Source organism: Centruroides sculpturatus, unplaced genomic scaffold, assembly GCF_000671375.1.
Source record: "Centruroides sculpturatus isolate CEXI.00-Female unplaced genomic scaffold, Cexi_2.0 scaffold337, whole genome shotgun sequence".
Classification (NCBI taxonomy): Eukaryota; Metazoa; Arthropoda; class Arachnida; order Scorpiones; family Buthidae; genus Centruroides; species Centruroides sculpturatus.
This window is the reverse complement of record NW_019384508.1, coordinates 517,553-524,105: the sequence shown is the minus strand read 5'-3', so window position 1 is coordinate 524,105 and position 6,553 is coordinate 517,553. Positions and strand designations below refer to the sequence as shown.

Here is a 6,553-nt window from a genome sequence, read left to right as displayed (position 1 = left end):
AAAGTTTAATCAATTTTTTTAGGACTAATTAGATTTATCAACTATTATATATGTTAACAATTGGAAGAAATTAGCCTATATATTTTATTTTTGAATCATACATTTTATTTCAAATTTTCTACAATAATTGTTTCACGAGACCTAAGTAATTAAGAATAAATTTCGCCCCAGCTACTTAATTCTTCTAGAAAATTGAAATCGCATACTAAAGACAGACTGTATAGTAAATTTGATTCAGATTTATCCAATAGTCCTTCTTACAGAGTTTTTAACATTTACTTTTTTAATTGTGCTCACCCTGTATTAAGAAGCAATAATTGCAAGTGATGTCATTTAATTAGAAAATAGAGAATACTTAAGATAATGAAATAGAGCATTTAGTGTATTAAGTTAAAAAATCATTTTCCCAAATTTCACACACACACACATTAAAATCCATGCGTATAGAAAAACATCCAATTTGTTTTGCATTTCTCGTTTCATGCTCCCTGAATACAAAAATGTAAAGTCTTAGAGGGTCATTCTTTAACCAATGGCCATACTTTTCATCTGTTATATATAACAGCCAGGAAAGTAACAGCACTGTTATCACTGTTAATCGTTTAGTTTTAATGCTATTTTAATATTTTATAACGCTGGAGTGACAATTTGAAAGAATGTTTTATTTTTTTTAATGATAAAAACAAGCTTCATTTATAACCTATGCTATTCCATCAGTTAATTTCATTTAGTACATGTTTATAAATGAAATATGTGAATATAAGGCGCTTGCATCTGTTATTACTAAATACAGAACGTCCTCAATATAATGTCATAGTTAATTTAGTGAACGTCTCTTCAATCCGAAAAAATCTTTCCGGTAGACTACCTCACAGCCAATTCAGGTTATAAACTCCTTTTATTGTTTTTTTACAGATGCATTTAGAGCTAGATTAATTTACTAGCTCCTCCTCAGTGCTTAAGAGTTCCATGAGTTTCATATGATCTAATTTTCACACTTATACGGTACTTTTAGTCCCGTTTACAATATTTTTACCATCTTATAAAATTGCTCAAAGGGCTTGTATCGTGTATTGTAAAAATGGCACTGGTTGCTACTGATTTCACTAAATCAACATATAAAACAGCTAAACCATCGGAAATTCAGAACAATGTCATAGTTAAATTCCTGAAAACCGTCGTGTATAACATAAAAGTATAGGCCTATATCAAATATCAACTTATCATTATATAAGAGATACGGTATATTCCAGACCAAAGAAAAACTAATTTATACGGAAATGTTTAGTGTACTGCATAATAGCAAAATGTTTATATAGAAATATCAATACTTGTTATACTTTCAAGGCCTAAACAGAACAAGGTAAAGGTTGGATGTTTGAAGCGGTTAAGGCTTTAGATTGCCGCTCTGGAATCGAATTACGGCTGTTGAAAACACCAAAGAATTTTTCCTGGGCTTTAATGTTCTCAACTCTCATTTTTTATCACATAATTATCTACGTTACGAATATGGCGGAACCCACCATAGGTAAGATTAATTAAAAAAGTCGGACTGAGAAGAATTTTTAAAAAATGCTATAGTGCGTGTACGATGCAATATATGATAAACACGAAAATTTTCACTGATCTCACGGAAGAGTTAACAACACTGAAATAGATAGAAGCGACATTTGTACCACAATTTTTTGTCACAGTAAATTTTCAAGAATTTCTTTTAAATATAATTCTTACTTGTAAAAAAATTTATCAAGCAGCAATTATTAAGGCGAATGTCTGAAATTCTATTTATGTTATGCAAATTGTAATTACCAGAGCCCCTTCGGCCGCCAATTTAAAGTGTTTTAATCTTTAAAATTGGCGTTTCCACTTCCCGGGACGAGGACCCAGGGGTTGGATTTGTGGGAAGCGAGTTGTTTCATTGTGTCGAATTACATAGAACGAGGCGCTTGAAGTGTAAGTGCGTGAGTGCGAGAATTCGAGTAAAGGTTAAACGGTGTATATCTTCGTGTACAGTGATGTTATGTCCGTGTGTGTGTGTGTGTGTGTGTGTGTGATCGAAGAACATCTTCGGCACGTCTGTAAACAAAAAACAGTAAATTACGATACGAGAATAAGATGTGTTAAAAACTGAAACGAAAGAGTTCTTACCATCGAAAAATATTCACTTGTACGATAAATGGCCACTTGGTCCTCTTCGTGGTAAAGTTGGGGAGGGAGAATTTTCTCCCTCCCAAATGTTCCTACAAAACACAAAGGCAGTGAGAAAACGAGAAGTTTATTCATTTATTACCTAAGGTCAAGATTATTACCTTTATCAGACAGTCTTTCTTCCCGAACAGTGTTACGAGAAGAGCGAAGTACCTGACCTACCCTAACCGGAAGCTCATTCCTCATAACAGCTGTTTGGGAAGAAAGGTCGGCCGGATGTTGCGTCCGGTGAAGAAACGTGTCAAGTCCGTGGGTCACGTCCGGGTAAGAGAGGTCACGTCCGTTAAAAGGTGTCATGTCCGGGTGAAAAGCGTCGAATCCGATAAGAAAGTCGCATCCGGGTGAAGAAGAGGAAATCGAAGAGAATCACCGCCTAGGCCAAGGGAACCGCAGCCGTCCGCAGCAACAAAACCACGGACAGCACGGTCCCTCGACTTCGGCGGCTCTCTCCTCCGACTCCTCCCCTTTCCGACTTCGGCAAGGCGGTGCCGTCGCCGTCGCGGACGAACGGGAAGAACCCGACCAACCAGAAAATGTCAGATCGGACGAGCCTTCACTTTCAACATCCTCCACAGCAAGGTCTATGGCCGGATGACCCCCGAAGACCACGGCCAAGCGCACTGGACCCAGGGTGTAGCGTCGCATCATCCCGACTCCGGGAGGATGCCATGCCACGCGCACTTTGCGAAGGCCTTCTTCACCCGCTGCCTCTCGCTCGTCGAGCCCCCGCTCCTCGAACGGCACGGAACGACAGACTCGTTCCGCGTCGTCCGAAAAACCCCCTCCTTCCGGCGCCACCGCCTGCCTCCGCCGGAACCGCCTCCAACCAGCACCAACGTCTTCATTCTGTAAAAAAGAAAATTTGCAATTAGTCCAGTGAAAACAAAAGCTTAAATTAATGCTTAAATCCAAGAAGTAAAAGCAAAATGCTCACCGCAGCCGCCTTTTTAAATCTAAAAGATTCGATTCGAATCGGAAGCGCAAACGGTCGACCATCGAACGATGTCTTCTGGGACCGATTCTCCAAGTAATATTAAATAAATTCTTACGTCTAGGGTCAATATGGACTAAGACTTACCTGAAAAATCTTCAATCTTCTTTGGAAAAGTCCGCAAACCGCAAAGAACAGCACGCAATCCAAGAGCAGAAGAAACGCACGTCCGACCACAACGAGAAGCACAATCTAACTGCGATTCGTCATGTGTGACGTATTTCGAACAAACGTTAAAAAAACGCGTCAACAATGTTCGAATTTCGTAAAAATTCGAATCTTTAAAAAAATCAATTAAAAAAAATTTTTTTAATTAATTTATAATTATTATTATTTTTTTAAATTTTGCTTCAATCATTTGATAAATAAATTATCTTCTGCATTTACATGGTGCAGAATGTCCGCCGTGGAGAGGTAAAAGACGATCTTTTTAAATTCTAAGTCTCGAGGCTTGACCATCTCGGAAATTCGTTCGAATAAATATCTTTTTCGTCCATTTTCGACCATGGCATGAAATAAATCAAATTCTTGGGATTTCGCCCAATATTATTTCGCTTTTCGGAATGATTCTTCGTTCGCCGTTGGAGTTGCACGTTTCGCGTATTTATGCAACATCAAACTGGATGAACTTAATATTAAAAACTCAAAAATCTTTATACCTGTCATTTAATTTTGGACAAATAAACCTTCTTGACCAGCTGAGCTATCGTCGGGTTCGAAGACATTCGGTTGTCTAGAATATCAGTTGAGAATTATTCCAACCTATTTTATTCAATTAAAATACAATCCAAGCCGGAATTACTCTAGTACTTATCAATAATTCTGTACGATTAATCATTTAGAGAATAATTTGATCTGGCTAGCTGGTTCCTTACTTCGTAATTTACACAAATCAGAAAACTTTTTAATATATCAAACTATTGGTAAACGATACGGAATTTTACCAGCCGTTAATGCATCCGGTCCGTATAATATATTTCAAACAAATCAATTTAGAATCATTGCTACTAACAGACATGAACCATGGGAAATTTAATGTTAACTGATTTGAAACTATAATAACAATTTATTAATTATCGTGACAAATGTAGTATGATACGGTCATTATTTATACATTCTTACCAATATTTTACTCGATTTTATAATACAAGTAATAATAATAAATCTCATTGCACACAAAAATTAAAAGTGCTATATATGTTCATGTGAAAAATGTAAAATCATTGCTTTACAGATCTCAAAATGGTGGGTGATCATTGTGGTTATAGTGGATGTTTATAGATTATCTGTATTTTCTGTTGCCTACAATATAAATAAGAGTAAGAGTAAGAAATAATTCAAAGTATTAGATAAATAAATGTAAAAATAGAGGAAAAACTTCTAGATTTATTTTAATTTATTATGTAAAATTATACGTCCTGATTCTTCGTCGTTGATTTTATGTTTCTCTTTTATATAATTTAATAATAAAATATCGTAACAGATGGCGCCACCAAACGTTACCAGGAAAGTTAAACAACTTGTTGCTGGATTTTTCTTCCGAATTAAAGCCAATAACAAACGGGTGCAATTAACAGCTGGTAAAATTGCGTGTATACCAATAGTTTTCTGATTTGTGTAATTTACGAAGTAAGGCACCAGCTACTCAGATCAAACTATTCTCTAGAATCTCTAGATGATTAATCGTACAGAATTATTGATAAGTAATAGAGTAATTCCGGCTTTGATTGTATTTTAATTGAATAAAACCGCCGAATTCGATGGGTTACTGCTAGTGTAAGATAAAGTCGAAGCCATCGTGCATTGAACAGATTCTAAGAGTCCTCATGATTTATCCAATCGAACTACAGAATTCTCGAAAATTTGATTGAGGCCGGACTACGGACCCTCTTCATTATTATTATTTTAAATGTAGTCCAATGTATGCTAAGTTGAAATAATTCTGGACCCATGTTCTAGAATTCTGTAATCGAATGTCTTCGAACCCGACGATAGCTCAAACTGGTCGAGAAAGTTTATTTATTCAAAATTAAATGACAAGTATAAAGATTTTTGAGTTTTTAATATTAAGTTCATCCAGTTTGATGTTGCATAAATACGCAAAACGTGCAACTCCAACGGCGACCGAAGAATCATTCCGAAAAGCGAAATATTGAGTGAAATAAATCGACATCTTAAGAATTTGATTTATTTCATCCCATGGCCGAAAATAGACAAAAAAGATATTTATCGACTTATTCAAACGAATTTCGTGCAATTTTCGGAGATGGTCAAGCCTCGAGACGTAGAATTTAAGAAGATAGTCTTTCACCTGTCCGCGGTGGACATTCTGCACGATATAATGCAGAAGACAATTTATTTATCGAATTCCGAACACAAGGAAATGATTGAAGCAAAATTTAAAAAATAAAAAAATTAGAAATTAATTAACTAAAAATACTGTAAATAAAATTGATTTTTTTAATTCTAATTTTTACGTAATTCGAACATTGTTGACACGTCTTTTAACGTTTATTCGAAATTCGTCACACATGACGATTATGATTTTTTTATATTCCATACTAAATATGTTTTCTTTTATATACTTGATGAAGTATTCGATTTATAATTTATAACATTTCCTTATTTCACTTGGTTTTTTTATATGGTTTAAATTCTATGTTCTTTTCTCTTCTTTTTATCGTTATGTCAAGATAATTTATTTCCATTTTTACCTCTTTCTACTTTAAATTTAATATCATTATTTAGTTTATTTATTTTTCTTTCTATTTCTTCTATACAATAGAGCCTCGATTATCCGACCCCCGATTAACCGACACCTCGGTTAACCGACCGTCCTAGTCGGCAAATTTCAAATGTCCGCTAGTGATGTGGCGCTACAATATTTGGCTATGTCTTGGCTACTTTAATATTATTTTTACGTGTTTTAGCTGGCAAGACTCATTCGACCATGAAAGGGAGCCAGTATTTAAACGAGGCTTAATTTTCTAATTTTTAACGATAGAATGCAACGATTATTATTTTAAAAAATTTTTGTTAGGCTTAACATCGATGAAAATTCAACGCGAAGTAGGTTAATAGCGATATACTAAAATCTAACTACATGGGATATAATAATATACTACACTAATAATGGATTTTTTCATACTTTTCGGTTATCCGACTTTTCAATTATCCGACCGACCCCAGTACCCAATTGAGTCGGATAATCGAGGCTCTACTGTATTTATTATTGTTTAGTCGTATAATATAATTACATCGTCTATATATCTTTTATAAAATTTTATACCTGTAATATTAATGTATAAACCAGGGCTGTGGAATCGCGTAAAAATCTACCGACTCCAGCTCCGA

The 6,553-nt window shown here is 35.0% G+C and overlaps 1 long non-coding RNA gene across 1 annotated transcript; it reads right to left on the bottom strand.

The window, feature by feature from the left end:
* Positions 1 to 1,952: 1,952 nt before the first annotated feature.
* On the bottom strand, positions 1,953 to 3,435 carry LOC111622296. The gene is made up of 3 exons (XR_002756244.1): positions 3,287 to 3,435; positions 2,149 to 3,054; positions 1,953 to 2,076 (listed from the first exon to the last, which is right to left on the bottom strand). It is a non-coding gene; the product is annotated as an uncharacterized LOC111622296 (long non-coding RNA).
* Positions 3,436 to 6,553: the final 3,118 nt, after the last annotated feature.